Consider the following 21490-nt stretch of genomic DNA (forward strand, 5'->3'; position numbering starts at 1 on the left):
CAATTACACAAGCCAAACTCTATACTACCAGTATTCTCAGAATAGTTTTGAGGAAGAGGACACCAGGAACCCAGCTCCGTTGTACCTTCCCACTACCACTAGCACAAGAATGCTCTGGTCTTGCAGCTCCTACATTTCTTTGTCTAACAGGCTCTACCTTTTCTAAACCAATTTGAGGAAAAAAACAAACAAACAAACAAAAAAACAACACACCTCATTTTGACAGAAAACCAGATTAAGCACATGCCAAAGTAACTGGCTACTTCTGCTCTTGCAAACATTTGATTTCTGGCAATCCAAGGCCCACTGCTCTCCATGAGGAACACTTTTATGCAAACCTCTTGTTGCAAAGCTTAAAAAGTTACTGCTAGGTAATACTGCCAGACCACCACGGTCCTCTTAAATTGCCAAGGCATTTAAGACCCTAAAGTAGTTCAGATAAACATTATTTCACTTCCAGCTATGGGAATGTTGGGTGTAGTTTTCTTCTGTTTTTAAACCAACAGTATTAGAAAGAATAAACCAGCATCACCTACCAAACAGTTAACAGGACTGTTAGTGATTTAGGAAGTATTAAGTATTGCTCTCACTAGAGTTTGTGCAAAAAAATACAATAAATCCAAAGCCCCCTCATAATTCCTTGACCTGGTTCAAATCTGCTCAACTAGGAGGCTTTGACAGAAATGTGGTGGAAGGAAGGAGGGCAGAGTTTCCAGGCAGAGGTATTTTTCAAGGAGTTAATGAATTTTGCAAGTATAATTATTTTTTATTCTGGATGCCACGGTGTCTCCCCCATTCCATGAAATCCTGGTGCTGTGACATTACAAAAGGAACACATGAGCCCTCAACTCTCATTACAGCATCATTAAATAATTCACAAATATCAGTCTCAAATTAAATCTACTTAAATGGGTTTTACCTCAGTGAAACAGTACTAAGGAATAGGGTATCTATGGACTCCCAGAGCCCATGGCAGCTCAGGACCTCCAAATCTGGCCTCCAACAAGCCAGGGAGGTGAACAAATTCCAGAGCAATGAAAGCCTCTTTACGCAGAAAGCTCTTGCCAAGCCAAACTCAATAGGAGGCTGCAAGGAGACCCACCAGCCACCGGCTGCCACGGGAAGCAAAGCCAAGGGCACACCGGAGCTGATCCGCATCCACATGCCACCACTACTGTGTTTGGGCGATATTATCAGAGCAAAAATGGGTAAGGGAGGAAATCGCTCTGAAATAATCTCTCAGTCCAGGACTTGCTGCTTCTTCAGCACCTACTCCCTGCCCAGAAGCAGCAAATGCTGCTCCACTGACTCAGCTGGGGAGCAGACCCCAGTGTGGGGAAAGGATGACACTCCTGGGCACCACAAAAAGCCTGGAAAAAGCCAACCCAGAAAACAAAATGCTAAATACAACCACTCAGTTAACCTCTGGTTCTGACAGAGAAATAAAGCAAGTAAAATCGAAAAGGAAACACACACTTACAGCTTCAGCGGTACAGCCTGCCCTTGCTATGCAGCAAGGCAGCTCTGCCTACCAGGTTACTGGACTGGATTTAGCAGATGCTTCAAGTTCTCAATTTTGGGGCAACCCACACAGTTTGGTTGCCTTTAGGAGGCCAGAGACTGCCCAGTCTGCTCATAGCTCTCAAGTCCTGCTCTGTTTGGATCCCAGAAAGGAGCTGTTGCCCTTCAGTGCGCCATGGCTCCCAGGCTCTTGGTTTTTTTGGGCACCACTCCAGATGAGCTTGCATGCAGACAGACACTCCATGGCTGGCTAAAATCTGCTATAGGGTATTGCAGTCTGGCCAGAAGCATTTATTAAAGAAAACTGCTGTAACAGCAAATACACATGTATTTAGATTCTGTTCCAATTTTCTCCTTTTGTTTGCCAGGCACGTCGGCGTGTTAATGCTGTACTACCCACAGGGGGATACCCAGCAACTCAACAGCACAACTGCAAGGAATATTTCATTCCAGGTTAGAGATTTCCAAGAAGTTAAAAAAAAAAAAATTCCTATCAATTTCCACAGTGTAAAAATTTGTGATCACAGACAAAAGGCAAATTTAATGTAAGAACAAACATACTGGCTAAATGAAAAACTCACCAACCCCACAATTTAGTCTCTTGATATGGCTGATAGTGGCTACTCAGGGAACAGTCTAAGGAAAAGGCAAATATACACTGACACTTCTGAGCCACCTTCCCAACATCCAAGCAATCTGAGTCTCATCCCTTCTTGAAAACGATTCTGAAGACAGGTTTCTTCCTCCACCATTCCCAACAGTTTCAAGCATATGTAGCATAAAATAACTGGATTTGTGTTAAAATGATAACAGATCTGCCTAACAAGTATCCTGCTTTTGGTTTAGATCACTGTCTTGGTGCTTATCTCCAGCCAAGTGATACTAACATTGAGTTTAGGACAAGACTGCAAATGAAATGAAGTCTGCTCTGTCAACCTACGATTCGGTGAAGTTCACATGCCTTCTATTTCCTTCCTACAGTGTGTACATCGTTTTATAAGATTCTGGAGAAAAATACCTTAGAATTCCTGACCAGGTACTACCAGTGGTCAGAAGACAGTAGGCAGCTTTCTCAGGTATGGTAGGCTGACAGCAAGAGCCTGCCATTCAGCTGGAGTAGCTAGAACATCTTGAAAGAGTTATTTAGATGCGCAGAGAAATTAATTTGTGCAATTTGCAAAAAGAAGCCATTGACAATTAGCAGCAATTTCCAAAATCACTGGCAGCAGATGCCATGTTTATAAAATTTCCCCACAAATGAGCATCTGTAATACAAAAAGGAAAAAAAAACAAAACACAAAGGCTTCTGGGGAAGGAAACTCTTAAAATACAACTTTATAATCCAAGGCTTTTGTCGTCATGTCTTGGATTAAAGGTTAGATTTTCATCTAGACATCTGGGGCTGGATCTATCCTATTGGTAGACAAAATAGAAACAACTGTTCCCCATCCCAAAAATCAGAAGCGGACAGGCTCTTTCCATTGTTTTGCATAACAATACTGTGGAAATGAGCTTAAAGCAACATTTTCACTCAAGCTTTTGTTACAGAAGAATGCTAATCATTCCCATCCTGCATCCCAATCACTCACTGCTTCTTAACTTCATTAAAACTCAAGATTCAGCATAGACACAGAAGTCCTACAGAATGAAGAGACAGGGAACAGAAATAAATACATCAAAACCATTATGAAGCCTCTTCTCACTGCCAAATAAAAGCTATGTAGAGATGAGCCATCGTAACACCAGAAGAGGCCACGTGGCGATGGCACTGGATTGTGACTCACAAGCCTATACTCATTCCAAGTGCCAACAAGAGTCCTTGGGATGACCTTAGGCAAGTCATCCCACCCAGCTCTTGAAGCAGCATGAAAGCAAAAAGATGACAATATGCCCAAAGCCTCCCTGAGATAGCAAAAGGGTAGATTTGTGTATATGAGACACTAAGACGCAGCGAAAGGGACCGCGAAGTACCTGAATAGACACCTCTGTGGTGAGAGGGGGGAAATTACATCATAAACCTATAACTGGCAAGTCTAACAAAGTTAAGAGTGATTTGCCCTGCTTGATCTAAAGCCCCCGAGTACACTCTTCTGATTCATAGTTAAGGCTATACTGGCACTGTCCCATCATTTAAAGCAATCCCAATTGTCCCACACAGATAATTTCGGGTATCTCATCTTTACACAGCTGAGCCAGTCTATTTTTAAACCTAGCTATCTGCAGGCAGGATATTGGTATAAAACTGATTAAACATAATTTCATATACAGAAAGCCAAAGGATGGATCTGACAAAGAAACAAGTCGGTACAATGAATACACACATGTAGCAGTAGAATAAGAGAATATGCAGAGTGTCATTTAAGAGCAGGTTTTAAATTTGACCTTCACAATATGCAACAAAAGCAGTGTACATATACAAGCACAGTTTTATAGAAAGAATAACCATCAAGTTCAACAGAGCTTCTATAAATAATGCAGAAGCAAAACACTAATTGGCCTGTTGCAGAAAAATTTTGCATTTCACAACTCACTGCTCTTCCTGTATATTATCTAGGGGTTTATCCTGACTAATCCAAGAATGCAGAAATCTGTCCAAGGAGTCAGTGCAAGGCTCCCAGAAGTACCACCAGCTTTTTCTTTTTTAACCTGGTCTCTCGAGAAAAAGAGATTACACACTTTCACTGTCCAGCTATCCACCCCTCTATTACTTCACTTGCCTGTGAAATTTTTTGCAAATTTCAACCATGTCTTAAGATGAGAACATGCTTCAAAAATATTAAGTTTGTAAAAGTTCAATCCAAACCAAAACCCAGGCAAAGAAGAGATCCAAAATGGTGTCTCGATGGAAAGGCAGTTATAAACCACTCCTTAGCCATTACAAGAGGAGACATCCAGCAGTCACCACTTGTACTGTCTTGCTAACCTGCATGCAGGAGACACTAAGCTCTCTCTGCCAAAGAAGGGAGAGATGCAAGGGTGAAGGAGAGCATGAGCTGAGCACAGGAGTCTAAGTACAGAGGCTCCAAACCTGTCAAAAACCCCTTTGCTGCTTCTGACCCTTACAGAACAACTGTCCTTTCAAGTACAGAGAAATTATCATTCAAACTTCAGGTGCTGACCATGTTTCCTCTTGCTCAAAGGTTTTCGGTTCCCCTCCCTGTAAATAGAATACATGCTTGAAATTAATCTCATTCCTTCAATTTCACTTTTTTTGCAATTAACTCAAACATATTTTCAAAGGCTGGAAGAATTATTTATGCTGTTAGAAAAGAGTCTTATCCATTAAGAGAAGAAACTTAGAAAATTTTTCTCAAAGGCCAGACACACAATCGAATTACTATGCATCAGTGAGTTACCACCTGCCACCTGGAGCAGTACTTGCCTAGCCACGCACTCTGTCCTCACCACAAACGTGAAGCAAAACAAACTTGCTGCAGTAGGCATGCTAATTCTGCTCGGTTAAATCTTCATGAATGCTTCAGAGAGGGTATTTAACCTTGTGTCCACCACAGGCTGAGAACAGGCATCCAGCCAGTTACCGTGGCTCAGGGAACACACAGTTATCCCGTGCCCTGCAGTAGTATCTCTACCTGAGGTCACATTGGGCGAACAAGGCATGTCTGCTTTTTGCACCATTATGCTTGCCTTTGTTCTTGACACAAGGAATCTATCAACACTTGCTGAGCATGTTAAGTGGACAAACATGCAAAATTGCTGAAAGTCGTACTCAAGCAGTTTACTCAGTTAAGCTGATTTCCATGACTCAGGGGCAAGTTTTTTTTCTTCAGGAGTTGATCATCAGTCTACCAACTACTTACATTTTAAAATCCATCCACTTTTTGAAATGTACTAGAAGAGTCCTCTATTTTACTACCTGCCTGGGTAGCACTCCATGGAAGAGGATGGGCAGCACAGTTGGGCTGCATTAAACTGCCTGCTGCAAGAACCAGATGCCCACATAGAAAGTAGCCTGCTAACTTCAGCAGCTGACTCCTTGGCTAGTTCCACTGATAATAGCTGAGATGACAGTTCTGAAGTTGCCTCCGGGTCTATCATGTGGTTATCCAGCTGATGAGCTATCCAGGCTGTCCTAACCTTTGAGATATAACTTTTATTCAATTTGCCTGTCTTCCAGGGGAAATGATGCATTCTCCTTCACTTACTGCACAAGTTATTGCACAAGTCCTTCAATAAAAATCTCCCAATGGATTCTTTACGGATAGATAAAATGAAATGTTTCTGCTTGCTCAGTCTGGTTTCTTCTTGGATCTCACTGGATGTTTTTAGGTAACATTTTTGGAAGAGGTTCTCTCCGACTGGTCCAATATCATCTTCCAGATATCAAGACAAGTGTTATCTTTAAAGGAACAAAAGGCAAGCGATATATAAATCAGTAAGAAATTCACCCAAAATCTCTAGTACAGGTCTCTGAAAAAGCTGGCATTTATGAGAAATCAGTGGAAAGGTTTTAGGAGCCTGAATGAAGTCATTTTGCTGATTCCTTTTAGCAGCTTGAGCAGACTGGTTCCCAAACTTCAATTGAGAAGAATTCATATCAGAGCACTGCTTCTTTTTAAGCCTGCTTTCCACAGAGAGGAGAATCACAGAGAAAAGTCCTGGAGGGAGTCCAGGGTAAAGTTTATGTTTACAAACATGATCCTGCCTCAGGGTTTTGTTACTTAAGAGTCCCTACAAGGTGTGAGTTTTGGACAGCATTCATAAAACTTCAAATCCTAAGAAAAATTGTAAGTGCTGAACCAGACCCAACCATTCTGGTAATTTAAGCTGAATTTTTGCATAACATAGGTCATAAACAAACAAACAAGTGATTCTCAACAGGGGTTTTTTTGGTGGACCAGAGTGGGGGAAATGTGCTCTTCTCCTGAGCATGACCCTGACAGCCTCCCGGTTTGTGCCCTGTGAGGCACATTCAGCTCATGGGCCTGACCTCCTTTCCCATCACTCCAAGGAGAGCCTTGCTTAAAACCTGGATCTTCTATAGTATCTTCTTCAGAAAGAGAAATCTCATCTTAAAAAATAGCTAATGAAGAATCTACTGCCATTCCCCATTAAGGTCTTCCCCAAATCGATAAAGATGTTCATCTTATTTCTTGCATAAATCGCTCTAGATACTGACACAAATTTCACCCTCTCCCAACCCTGCCTGTTCAAGGATGCTCTCTTTCCCTTGTGACATACTGAGAATCCACTTGCTTTCCCACAACTTCTCTGGAGTAAGAGAACTGGTGAGATGTGGCCTGTCCTCTCTTATCCCAGAGTCAAGAAAGGCACGAATGCAACATCCGTAACACACACATGGACCTACCGCAGCATCTGACACAGTGACTTATGACTCAGCAGACATAAGTATCTCTGAATAGACAGATGGCATCTAATACAGTACATTATTAACAGGGATTTAATGACCAGAATATGTAATTATATGCCAGAAGCTTGTTTCAGTCAGGCTAAATAGTAGCAAACCAAGCAAATCATTCTGCTACAAATGTAAAGGGGCAATGCTATTTACAACGATTTGTTAAGACTTTACCCTAGGCAAAGAAGAATTAAACTTCACAGAAAAAAAAAAAAAAAAAAAGAAGGGCAGCAGGCGGGCTGGATGGAGGGGAAGCAGAAAGCAGACAGAGAAAGAGAGACCACATGTCCTTGAGGAAGGACAGCATGTATTGGGGAAGAGAGGCCAAGTGCCAAGACTGGCTGATGTCTTCTAAAGGTACATCCCAACTTCTTGTCTTCAGAGCTTGCTTTCAGGATGTTCAGTCAGTTCTTCCTCTGAATCACCAAATAAATCAACATCTTGATGATATATTTTACATCCTTGAGGTGCTAGAGAAACATGAACTAGTTCCAACTATACCTAAGAACCTAGGTAAATGCGATTACCCCCAAATAAAAATGTAGAACTACAACACAGAACAGTTAGCAACTTCATCAGGGCATGCTGCCAGGCCAAGTTTACTGCTGAAAGGTCCTGCCTCTGGATTCAATGTTTAGTTTGATCGATCATCAGTTTTCAGGCTGTTGTGTGCATGACTTCCTTTTTCAGAAGATAAAGCATCCTACCTACTCTGAATAATACAAGTATCAACAACAAAAGCATGATCTGCACCCCCCAAAATACAGTATTTTATGCTTCTCCACCACACGTCTCTATGGCCCAACTCCTGCTCAGCTTGAAAACCACTAAACTGGACCAGCGACACTGTGATTACCTCTGTCCAGCCTATCCGGCACAATAAACCACAAGGAGCACTGCTCATTAAAAAAGATTGACATAATTGCTTAGGAACAAATAAAAATTAGGTGTCTGAATGCATTATGGTAACTGTTGCATATATTCTCAATATTTCAGTACTTCTGCTTTTATTTTCAATACAGGTAAGTTTAAGTATTTTAAAGGTAAGGTTAAAATACTCCCACAATAAAATGAGAGAAAAGGCATGATCAGTTGAAAACAAAAAAAATTCAGTTAAAGCCATGACTACATTTAAAGAACAAGCGATTTCACCTTTTGTAATTTTATCAAATGCTACATATAAATGCCATTTTTGTTCACTGCATGAACAGTATCTAACTTTTCTATTTGAGTGGTAAATTAGGTATGCTCTTTTCAACATAAAAATGCAAAAGATCAGGTATTTCAAAGATTTGATGCCACCTACGAAAATAATCATATTCTCAGCTTAGTCTTATACAGTGCTTCCTTTTACCATATACTTTTACTCCTCCTGTCTGCCAACTGCAGTATTTAGTCTATCGGAGTATCAGTCACGTAAACAATGATGTACTGTCCGTTCCATATATAATGCCCATATGGGCACTCCTGGCACTCTCCAAGCTGCCCATGACTTCAATATCTTTCTAATGCAAGTTGAAATGGGATATGACAAAGAAATAGGTGAAAGACAAGGAAAAATGTGTATCATCCGTTGTCAAGAAAAGACATTGTTTTCACTCCCGCACTTCTATTTTTTCCATTGCTGAAGCACGAAATGCTCTCTGAAAGGTTACGTATGAAGCATGCAAAGACTCCGTGTCACATCAGATGGCTCAAGCTGTTAGATGATTTACTGTGATTGTGCTAATTATCTCTTACTAATTATTGCAGTCTGATGTTCAAAGTCCTAAGCAATATGCAGAACTCGCATTCAGCCCAACTGCAAGAGATCAATTCAAAAAAACAAACAAAAAACCCCCATAAAAAACACACAGTCAAATTTACCCCTATTTCAATGTCTCCACCTGTCCATCACTTGACACGATTCTGCATCCCAGAAAAGCTCAGGGGAGTAGGACCTTCTCCAGTGCATACCAGCAGTCAGTAAATCAGTATTTCAAGGGCATGACCCAGAGAATGCTTTATCCATCAGCTTCATTCAGCTTACAGTAAGAAGTACTTTGGCAGATCACAAGTAGATCAAGGCCGGCTCACTGGGACCCCATGGCCGGGCAGGGCGGTGGCAGAACGGGAGACCGACATCCTACAGCGTTGCTGGGGCAGACACTGGTGGCCCCTGGCTGGGCTGAAATGGGGTCCTGGGCCAAGGGTGTGGGGAGATCAGGATGGAGGCTGAGGCACATGTCCTTTTAAACCAACTGTGCAAGGCACAGGAGAGGAGAGGGAAGGCATCCAAAGACAGCATCTTTCAAAATCTCACTCACCATCTCAGCTCTGCAGTGCTGCAAGGTGCTTTTTGATAAATATTTCTTAGGATTATTTTTCCTTGCTCAGGGTTAGCAAGGGAGCCTGTGCCATCATCTTGAGGACAGATCGGGAATGCAAACCTGCCATATTCTTCTCTTCCCTTTCAAAATCAGATGATCAGCTGGGGCTTTAGTCCTGCCAAATTTTGCCAAATATAGCACAAAATTACACAGAACCATAGTAACTGCACTCCCACTATTGTTCTGATTTAAAGAGGAGTTTGATTACATTAGGTAAATATTTGTCCTTATGTAATAGCTCCCTCCAACCTTCTAAAAATTTGCTGTCTCCTAGAATTTAACCGAAGAGGGTGCTTTTATATGTCATTGCTCTGCCCCCAAATCAAGTATACTCTATTATACTGTGAGTATTAAACTGTGAGTAATGTTATTACAAGCAATAATAGTTATCCAGACAATTATGTAGTTGCAGTTGCAGTTTTCCTATTAAATCTAGAAGCTTTAAGCAAGTTCAGAGGCAATAAGAATTGCAACACCATCTCTGATGAGCTAAATAGCAGTTATTTATTCACAGACTGTTAAATTCTTATGGCCTTGAGACTTCCAGGAAGAAAGCAACAAAGAATTGACTCCACATCTAAATACTGGCATTCTTCGTGTTGATATAATTATGAAGTTTCAGTCACTGCAAAGCTGTTCACACTGCTTTATCAACTACATGCATTGCAAAATATATGCTAACTGCAGTTTTTCCATTATAAAACTAGCTGGTGAAGTCACTGTTCTATTTCCAGCTCGGCTCTGGCACTGTGCGGATGCTCACTGCTTAGTAAATAGAAATATTTTTTTTTTAGGGGAAAAAAGAACATACTGAATAAAAAAAGCTAGAGGCTTTCGATACCCTTTCTTCCAAGTCATTTTAAATAAGGTAATGAAATAAATGAATAACAAAGAGCAAATAGAGGCTTCTGTGATGACTCAACACACCAGGAGTCATGAGGAAAATGCCGAATTCTTGACTACGTGTTCCATTATAATACACGGGAGCATACACATAGAAAAGCTTTCACCTTTTAAAATAGGTGTTATCAACAGTCTAGGCAGCATTAATCAACATTCTTATCACTTAGGTAATTACATTCCTCCTAGCACTCATACGCAAAGGGAAAGAATTTAAGATCTTAACTTTAGGCTTGGAAAAGAAAGAACAAAAGCAAGCAAGCTCGCTTGACCTAAGTCTTTCCTTGACAGCTCCAGCTAGAGTCTTAACTTCTTCGGTCAACCTCTGTGATGAAGAAAGTTTTAGCCCCATGCAAATATAACAGCTCATTTTCCTACGAATATTTGCTCAAATAAATTATTTGCTTTGGCTGCATTCATATTTATGTTCTGTGAATCTTGGAGGTAAGGTGACTGTCACAAACATTTGCTCAAAGGATCTAAAACAAGCTTGTTGACAGTTTTCTTCTGAAACATTGAGTATTCCTATCAGAAACATGGTTATTAAAAGAGTCCAGCTCAAACAATCACGAAACTTGCCAGCTACCTACTGTATCATAAACAAACAGCATGGTTCAAACGACTCGCTCTTCTATAGAAGAGTGCTCTAAAGAAATAAATGCATACAACTTTCTAAATCCTATTTCAAAAAGGAGAGGTTTCAGCACAAAACCCTGCCCACTCAGGAACCAAGCTGTCTGTCCAGGTCTCCGTCAGCACTCTCAGTGCAACACGAATTTCAATGCATGCGTGACATTTCCCGCTTTTCAAGAGCCAAATGTAAAAGCACAGCAATGCAATCTCATGCAAGAATACAGCCCCCATATGAAGTTTCTACCTTACCTAACCTACAGCAGATATAGCTTCCAAGTAAAACCGGTGCTTCACTCAGCGACTCCGTCGCCCAAACATTGCTCTAGCAAAACTCCCTCTGCCCTCGGCCAGAATTTGGTCCAAGGTTGAAAATATTGGAAGTCACATGGGAGATGCATGCACAGACTTCATGGAGAGACTGTAAGAAAAAAATATTTTAAGAGGTACATCTGGAAGGTAAGAATAGACTATTGCAGTGCCAAAAATACTTTTCAAAATAGAGCACACTTGCTCTATCTCTTTCTGCTGCCAAGAGGAATCCGCAGCACAGGACCGGAGGCAGCAGGGACAGGTGTTTTCTCTAAAAGTAGAATTCATTCTTTTGGCCACCTATACAACACGGTTGGTCAACGTGTTCAAATCCAAGTGTGGGATCCTTCCAACAGCAACATTCAGTCACTGGCAAGCTTCACTGGAAGCTCTGCAGTCGCCTTTCGTATGAACACATGAAAAGCTGCTTTCTGAGCTCCTGTTTGCAGTTCCTTTTTTCTTCTAAAACATGCATGCTTTAAAATTATCTGGAAGAGTTACAAATTACTCTAACCAACTTTTTCAGCATGCAAGAATATGTGACTGTAAGGAGATTATAAACATATTTTCTTACAGCTGAGTAGTTCAAGCCCAACATTTAAATGTTAGTATAAAAATATGCGAAACCAAATTGTATGACAGAGCTTCCTTTGTCAAAACACGAATGTCTCAAAATGTGCTGTCTAGCATCATAAGTAGTAGGTGATATTTTTCAGACAAACTTTTGCCGTGAGAAATCCCTATTAAAATTAACCAAAAATATTCAAAATTTAGATGTGAGATTTTAATTGACTTTTGATTTGAAATGGCAACAATTCAGATTTGTTTAAAAATCAACCCCAAACTAAAAAAAAAAAAAATTCAGCTATGCAAAACATTTTGTTTAACCCTTCAAAACTTCTTAAAATTACTGTTTCTTAGTTGGAAACTGCCCAAAACCCACTCGTATCCATCCAGTTCCCCTATCTGCCTTCTTTCCCTCCAATCTTTCTCATCAGTCCACAAACCAAAACATGAACAATTTGTTTGACTCTAATCCGAAGGGCCTACACCTAAAAAACGTATCAGTAGCTTTTTTGGATTTTACATCTCCCCAGTAGCTGTCATCTTTTGGCAGCTGGTGTGAGGAGAAGGGGAGTTCAATTTACTGGAAAAGAAACCACTCATACATGGCCATACACACGAGCAGCATTGCTACATTGCAGGTAGACCAAGGCAAGATGCAGAGGTAAAACGGCTTAACAGTGCCTGCAAAGATGGGACAGGAGGAAGGGGAGGGCGAAGGGAAACCTGCCAGACCGTACTGAAGACACAAGATGTCTCTTGGCAAGTATTAGGTAGAAACCTGAAGGACTGGGAGATGGTTACCACCCTCTCCCTGCCAGAATGGAGACCCTGATCTCCAGAAGAGTTGCTGCCAGCAGGGAATCTGCTGGAGGAGGATACAAGTGCCTCCCCACAGGGATGTTATCCAGCTGGACTATTGGGCACCGAGGCTGAAGCATATGGGGATGCGGAGTCGTGGGAAGCAAAGGCTACTCTGGTACAGCATGCTCAGAGGCGGGGAACCTGATCAGCAGGAACTCATGCTCGTTTCTGCACATTTATCTCCCTGCCTTTCTCTATCTAACTACAGCTCCTCTGGAGCTATTGCATCTCAGTTCTTGAGAAGCAGTTTTGATAATTTCAGACAAATGAAAGCAACTGATACAAAATCTGGACATTTACTCTGAGTAAAGCAAAAAGCATTAGGCTGCATTGTATCAAATTATGATCTGTTTTACCCCTCTAGGAAAGACTTCACAAATAACCGAAAGACCCACGAGTACAAATTTTTGAACTCAAGTAGGCTATAAAGTATTTAATGTGTTTGAAAATGTCACAGTTTTGATCAACTCTTGCTTTATCAAAGCAAGATGCAAAGCCTTGGATCTATTCAGTTACATCCTGGTCATCTACAACAACACGATTTTGTTAACAGAGCAGGTATCAGGTGAGATACTCTTGTTCTGCATCAGCCTCAAAAGGCTACTATGTTACACATGACCCTGAAAGAAAAAGAGAAAAAACAAACAAACAAAAAAAGACACCAGAGAGCTTAAGCAGAGACATGGATGAGCTTCCCATTAACCCTGACTGTAATCTATTTACATGGTTCCTGCAGAGACTCCTTGGATGGACAAGTGTTTTATTTACGCAGTGCTTTATACTTCAAGCTCTAGCCATTCATCTGAGCAACTAAACATTTTTAAGCAGATAAACTCAAGAGATCAGACATCCTCAGGTGGACGATTCCAGATGAAAAGCATGTTAGTGACAGATTTTGTACTGTATTAGCCAAAAATGAGAAGCAGTTGTGGACGCTGCATTTAAAGCTGGCTGTGTTAATTACCTCACTAAAATAAGTCATATTCAAATCCATCTATGACGTGACCGGTGGCAAAACCTGAAAAGGATGACATCTGACTTAAATGATACTCATCCTGCAAATAAATACAAATATTCACTCGATAATGATGGCAGACCTTTTTTTTAACAAGGCAAATGACTATGAAAATCAGGTGAGCTATGGGTCATGTACTGTATTAGTTAGAAGTCAGCAGCCTGCAAAGGTGCTGAGCATCCTTAATACATTTTGCATTGCAAAATTATTGAGCACTTCACTGAATCAGGCCTCACAGCCTTACAAGAAGATGGTCTAACGCACAACTGCTACCACACATGGGAACAATTCCTCCCTTTTTACACTAGGCATTTTACCACTTACAGTAACACCCATTGGGCTCAGCCTCATCCAGTGTCCGCAGCAAAACAGTAGCCTTGCCTATAAGTAAGAACTTCACATACTTTGCCACGATAAGCAGGAACAGGAAGCAGACCATGTTGCTGATCCTTCCTGCCTCCTTTCAAAAATAAGACAGAAAGCATATAAGGTTTTATCCTGTCCAAATTGAGCGAGGTCCAAAATTGTCCCAGCTGGTGGAAGACCATCCTATGACATCTCAGGGATGCCAAGGGTGACAACAGCACAGACCCAACTGCCACATTTCATCTCTGAAAGGTTCATGGAGGCCATGACTGGGTCCAGTGTACCATACTGCCCGAGAAGGTGATGCAATTATTTAGTTTTCTCCCCTTACCCCAGGACTTCCAGTAGCAAAATCCTGACTACAGGTAAAATAGCAGCAAACAAGACAGGTCTCCAAAGGAACCCTTCCTACTTCATTAAAACGCTTTTTATTTTGGCAAGTCTGTATTTTCCACAAGACATAACCCTAACCTTGACAGAAAGCTTCTAAGCCAGCTCAAACCTTTAACACAGTTTGCCTCTGAAGCAGCAAACAAGTGAGATGTTTCCTATTAGATGACAACGTGAACACACGCGTAGCTCACATCTGCTGGCTATTCAAGACTCTTCACTCCTCTGACTTGTCTATTCAAGAACTACAGCAGTAGGTTACACTCTAGCCATGAGCTCGTTCTGATGTTCAAATCCAGTTAAAATGAATTATTAAACTGCTGAAATAAAATTAAATAAAAGTTATACAGTAATATTTCTTGCTGGCCCTACAGGCTGCACTCTGTCTTACATTATACAAGCCCATAAAATATTTAAAGTGACCATGTCTACACAATTACACATAATTCAGTTGAGAGGAATATACCGCTAAATGAAATAAATCATGCTGGCATTTGTGTCTATGCAGGACTAATATTAAATATAATTAAAATACTTCCTTTTTTCCCTAAAAGAAATTACTAGGCTGACTGCATTTGAACAACAGTAGTTGTTCAACATAGTTGTTTCATTGCCACCCTATACAGACTGCAAATATAGGGGCAAGATCTCGAGCAAGCACTTGGATATTTAGAAGTATATCTTGCATGAAATTCAGAACACCTAGGCTGTGCTATAGCCCCAACATGCTGCTGGGCAACGTGAGCGTGCCGATGTGCACCTTCAAAACTAAAGCAGTTTGAAGCCTCTGCATTGAAGTCCTCTGAGGAGCTCAATCCAGACAACATATTCAGAGACATGGATAGCTTTGATTTCACTATAAACCACATCAAACAGGCATACTGACTTGAAAACACAGGAAGTCAACAGCAACATTTCAAAGACTCCTATTTTTTTATGTGACAGCAAAGAGCAGGCGATCCGGTTTCTCTTCCCCAACATCTCCCACTTTCTAGGGCAGTGCCTTCTCCATCAAACTAAGGATGAGATCAAAATGTGGCCAATATGACACATGTAACACACAGTTCTATCTGATGAGAGCAGGACATGCATAATTATCATGGATCAACTGATGACCAGAACAGTTGTGAACAAAAGTAATTTGAACACTCTGTGTGATCTTAGTTTTACTCTCAAGTCTGCAGTCTTTGCAAGATCAAGCCTAGAAGCTATATTTTGTGTACAACCAGTTAAGAAACACAAGCCAAACTGTACACTATCTGATAAGCAGAGTATTATGAAAATTTAGAAAGTGATAACAGTTATTTCAACTTCCACCAAGAACGCATGAACATACACAGAAGACAGTTGTTCCATGAGATCATTTGAGAGACTGATTCAAATTACTACCGAAATGCTAGAGCTAAGATTTTTTTCACATCCTCTTATAATTATTTTCCCAGCCATTTTTCCTTAGGTGTATACCAGTAGCATAAAATTTATTCCATAAAATTTCCATTATTCTATCTTTAGTAGAAAGGCTCTGCTCTCTCAAGAGACTCATAAAGCCTCCTATATTGTACCAAAACACAAGGCAAATTTTCTATTACTACACAGTCTGAAGCATTGTGCTGTTACTTTCTTGTAATGTGTATTCTAAATCCTGTGGTTTTGTGTTGCCCTTCTCCTTTGGCCCATCCAAAAGCACGTCACTTATGCTATACGCATGGAAGCATAAAAATAGCTAAGAAATGAAATAGAGATCACTCAAAACACTCACCCACACGTGCACACACCCCCATCACTCTCACATGTAGTCTCAGCAATCTTTTGTCTACTTAAGACCGCAGTGTCATCCTTAAATTACAAATCGAGAGAATAAGGTAACTTTCTCATTTCTTCCTACAGTACAAGATCTCTGGTCTCCAGCAAACCCTGACAGATTCGGAATTCATTTCTTTGGACAATTTGTTAAGGAGCTCTGGCTGTCAGTCTCCTCCCAAAGAGTCAAAGGTGCCAAGCTCAGAGGATCTGAAAGTCAGCGTATGCTGTTGTGTAACCTGGAAAGACAAGCTCCCAGGGCAGGCATGACACAAACCATTTAGCCCATCGCAGGTGAACATCAACACTTCAAGTGCCACCTGCAAAACACTTGATAGTTTGTACAGACAATGGTTCGCAGGTGTTACCTGGTCTCTGCATGAAACACAGCTTGGCAAGCAAGCATGTGCAAGCTGACACCTCCAGATGGCTTCAGAGCAGCCAAAAATGTAGAAGACAAAGCTCCACTCAGTGAGAAATAGCATCCAGCCTTTCTGCACGCAGAGCAAAGCAATCCTGAGGTTACGGAGCTCCTGAACTCCAGCAGGACACCAACTTCGCAACTAAAAAACCAGCACAGCAGGCTACAGGAAACAGTCTTGGTCCTTTTGGTTGTGCCCTCACCTTGTAACATCTTATTCATCACTCAGTGGTATTTCAGTGACCTCCAGACACCCCAAGCAGGCAGCAGAAGGCTTACCTAGAGCTGCTCCAAGAGCTAGCAGACTCCAGGCTCCGCATGAGCCAATTAACCAGTCTCCTCAATGCCTCAGTAACACTTTGTGCCCTCCCATCATGAGTAAAAGACCAAAAAGCAGCCAAGGGGTGTCAGCAGCATCTTTACTAATTTCTCTCATCATTCTTTATGTACGTTAAATAAAGAGCAAAACAGGGAAACCCATTGCCCTGTAGGTCAGGGAAGAGCTGTGTGTTCCAGATTTTTCTGCATCTTTGCCCTGCCTTTTAGCTGCCCAGTTGTTTCAAGTAATGTCAGGGTTTTCCGTTTTATTATGTTAAAGGAAGTATTTTCCTTTCTGTTCAGATTCTTCTGCATTTAGGAATACTATCATCAGTCATAGTGATTTTTCATGGACTAACTAGACTGAGGAAATGAATAACGTGTTATTCCTTACACACAACTTTTCCAAATAGCTGCTTTGCCCAGGGCATGATGTGGTAGACCCTGTGCTGTCCTTGTTGCTGACCGATACAAATGCATGCTGCAGTCTCATATTCCATCCTTTTCTTGCCCTACAAGGGGCAGCTGCTGCACACTGGGTCTGCTGGAAATGCAGGTGGCTGCAGTACTCCAGCAACTATCATATTATGGGAAGTCACAGCAGTAAAAAACAAGTTGACCAGATAGAGTTTATATACACTGTGACCCACACTGTACTTGGTATAGCATCATTAACACTATTTCAAGCGCAATGTTCCTTGTGCCCGAAGCTAGGGCTGTAGATGATGTCTGTGAGAATTTGAGATTTATTCCCAGCAAAACTCCAGACAGGAGCACAATATTAAAAATTCCCTAATCTAGAGCATGAAATGGTCTCAAAGACATGACAGATTACAGACTGTGACTGTAAGAAAGGAGAAATCATTTCACAGGTTCAGCATGACTCCAGCTGTTTAGCAAACAAGCAATAAATAACGCAAAGTGGCAATGGCTTCATAAAGGTAAGGGAGAAGCTAAGGCGGACATGCTGAACAATGAGGAAAAGCGCGGTTTGGATTCAGGAAGGAAACAAGAATCAAGCTGCAGGGAGCGAAGGGGACAGGAGATAGTGCGCCAGGAGGGGACAACTGGGATTGACCAGATGAAGAACACATAGCAAGGACAAAACCAAAGCCATGGCCAGCTGACTCCCCGCTGCCCTGCCAGCTAGGCAAGCCCAGGGTGGAAATGGCAAATCAGAATAGCAACACCTGCACCCTTGGTGAAGGCCTCAGGGGCTACATATGAACGTATGTGAATGCAAAATGAGGTCTACTGAGAACACATTACAAAAATCCAACAAATACTCCTAGTAGGTAGCATGGCAAATTTCCACAGGCTGAGCACAATTGTACCTAAATTCTTTGAAAGATCGCTGACGACAACAGGACCCTTGCATTTTCCTCTTATGAAAACACAGCTACTTTGTGTGTCATGATAGGAAATAAAAAGCAAATAAAGACTCACTTTAGCAGATCTTCACACCTGTGAAGAATTCTCCTTCTCAGTGGAAGCTCCCTTACTCTTGAGGTAACTGTTCATGTCCCAGCAGAATTGTGGGATTGGGTCCTAAATTATTCACAAGGAAAGGAAATACGCAGCCCAGGGCAGAAGTGAAGCTCATCACACAATTTCTTTTCATCTCCTGAAGCTGCCATGCTATCTATTTTGCAGAGCAAGGATGGTTCAGCTGTATGTTCATGGGTTGAGAGAAGGGTAAAGGACAAGGCAAAACTTTTCAGCACAATCGCTTGTGGAGTTTGTCCTTCACTTTATTAAAACTGGAAGGTTATTTATAGAATAAAGTTTCACTTCAAGCCCTGTCAAATACTATATTACTCAGGAAGCATCAAAAGTACAACAGCAAAACTGAAATGAACTAAAATCATCTTTTGAACCATCTGATGCCTGGCAAAATATAAAAGGACAGGATGAGCGATGATACCCTTTGGAACCAAAACATGGAGAACAGAATTTTAATTCATCTCTTTAGAGCTTTTCTTCCATTTTGAGTATTTTAGGAAGAAGTTGACATACCTGACCATAAGGCACAGACAACTCAGCCAGTGATGGAATTCGTAGCTTACAGAACAAAAAGGCTGTTTTGCTTACCACTATTTTGCATCATCGGACAAGTCACATCTGTGACTCATGTACTAGTACACTATTCAAGTATACTTGCAAGTACATTCCCAGCCTCACTCTGTCCAAGGAGTTTTTGCATTGCACTTAAATGTTGGAATTAATTTTTCAATCATAAAAGATGCAAGAAATGTAACAGTATGAAGAAGAATGAATAATTAGTGAATTTAAGAGAATTTCTTAAAAAAAAATCCACACATGATGACTGTTATTTATGTGCATGTCTGTCCAGCAGATGCAACAACAATGAATGATCAAGCAACATTTAACACCCTGATCAGAAGCAGCTGATCATCCCAGTAGCAACACATATATAATATAGTGTGATGCTTAGCAGCAGTACATTTCAAGTATTTCTTTCAGAGAGCTACATAAATAAGAATTCAAACACAGTCCTCAAGCTCAGTTAACCCTGATATAAGCAGAACAAGGAAACAAAAGTGTTTCTTTTACATGTATTCTTAGGGCTGCTCCAAGTTATACCACATGCCAATTACTCAAAGGTAACATGTCTGTCCGGAATCAGAGCAGAAGGCATGACCAGAAGACAATTTCTAGAAACAGAGGAGAAATTTTAAATGCCTCCACACCATAATATGCAGGCCTTGCCAAATAAAAAAATCGGGGGTGGGGGTGAATACCCATGATTTTCCTGAAAAAAAAACAAAATTCTAACTTTTCAGCTAGGAAAATTTCCTCAAATTTTACTGTTCAGGAAAGGGAATTCAGTGAATTATTTCCTGCTACATCTGAATACTTTTTGACAGTCCTAAGACAATTTGGGTTGAATCAATTCACACTGTATCATGTTGCTTTCTTACTGCTATCAATGTATTACTGAATGGCAACAAGTTCAAGCCACCATTATTTCACTTGTTCCAGGCACTTCAGCTTTCACAGTGCGCATACCTTTTCTTCTGACCATATCATATGGATTTACCTGACTTCAGAGCATTACAGAAATCACGTAGGGGCCTTACAACTCCAAGCCTTCCTCTAGGCATGGCTTAATTTCCTGAACTGCAGCAAAGAAACAAATATGCCACAGTAGGAAACATTTTAGTATCAAAATGATTTGTAAGAATATTTCTGCTCATCCCATGTAGTGAAACAAAAGACTTCCATTTCAAAACTGTTGAGATTTCTTTTTAATTTTTTTAAAATAAAAAATAGCTAAGTTAAACATTATAAATTTAAAAATAACCTCAGAACCTTTGTTTTCTACACAAAGGAATTTCATCCAGCTTGTAGTTGTGTCCTCAGCTTGCTTTTGGGTGATGAGAAAGCTTGGGTACATTACCAACCCAGGGAGCAAGAGAAACAGATGCTGTGTGACCTTTCTGAAGTAGACATTGCTCGATGGCTGCATCAACCTAGACCTCAAGGCCAAGTCTTTTCCTTCCAAACCTTAGTTCTTAATTTAGGATGAAAAAAACCCAGCTGAAATGCCAGAATTTTCCACCTGACAGAAATTCAAAATTCATTCAGCTCAGCTATCCTCCCTGGCTTTTTAGTTCTCCTGGCTCCACGCAGATGACTGCTTTCCCCAAAGCAAGGTAGTGATTTCTTAAACCAGCCTGCAGTATTAGCAGCAGATCACTGTGGACTTGTACCTGACAAGCAGCTGTTGTGGAAAACATGAGAAAGTAAATTCCAGGTAAGAGGTTAATCACAGAGTTACTCTTATTTGTAAATTCACTGGAGTCCCTAGAAGCAGTTATATGGAAAAGGCTTTTGACTGATAGACCCAAAAAATATCTCAGTTCATTGCAAACCTTATGAGTGCACAATATTTTCTTGAAGACTTCTACAGAAATTTCTGGAACATGTTTTCATTTCTTATGTGTCACCAGGAACGGTAAATTCTACCCATACATCTTCCAAACAAACAGGTGGAAAAAAATCCTCTCTTTTATTATTTCCTTAGTTTTATTTTGCTACCTGTTATACAGAGTTCAAAAAGGAACAGAATTAAAAATTTACTCTTCAGAACCAAGTTTTCATCTTTTTTTCCCCACAGATCCAGTGGGGGGGGGGAAGACTTCACGTCACATAAATAATGAAAACAATGCTCAAAGACTGAAAGTTTCACACACAGCTTTTGAAGTTATTTTTTACTTCTTTATATTTTGTTGCATGCTCTACCTGCTGTTTTTTTCCCTTGGTAGCTTGACAAGTTCTTTTTAAAAAAGATTTTTTTAAAAGGCTGAGAAGGCGGCAATTCAAGAAGTTTTCACTGATCTTGTCCAAATAGAAGAAAGATTCTTTTCGTTGAGTATGCAAACTGCAATCCTTTGAACAAAAGGCACTTGACTCACATGATGCCAAATCTTTTCTCAGCTGAGAGCTTACACAATGCAGGCTCCATCCACAATAACACAAGGGTAATAGGGAAGGAAAAAAAAATATTAAACCAATCTCCTCCTTTGGCTAGGCTCACCATATAGAAACTACCTTTTTGCCATGTAGGCGTGAACAAGTGTCATGTTTTGCTGTATTATTTTTCTGTGAGAGGCAATGCC

General features: G+C 40.7%; 1 protein-coding gene across 3 annotated transcripts in view; it reads right to left on the reverse strand.

Annotated features, from left to right (window-relative positions):
- The window catches only part of FGF13 (fibroblast growth factor 13), a 266520-nt gene that overhangs the window by 188254 nt on the left and 56776 nt on the right, over positions 1-21490 (reverse strand). The window contains exon 2 of one of the 3 annotated variants that reach the window (XM_052813807.1): positions 11050-11218. The exons of the other annotated variants lie outside the window; for them this stretch is intronic. The gene's annotated coding sequence lies outside the window, so the exon portion shown is untranslated. The remainder of the gene's footprint in view (positions 1-11049; positions 11219-21490) is intronic. 3 annotated transcript variants of the gene reach the window in all.

The sequence above is a fragment of the Harpia harpyja genome, chromosome 18 (assembly GCF_026419915.1).
Source record: "Harpia harpyja isolate bHarHar1 chromosome 18, bHarHar1 primary haplotype, whole genome shotgun sequence".
Classification (NCBI taxonomy): Eukaryota; Metazoa; Chordata; class Aves; order Accipitriformes; family Accipitridae; genus Harpia; species Harpia harpyja.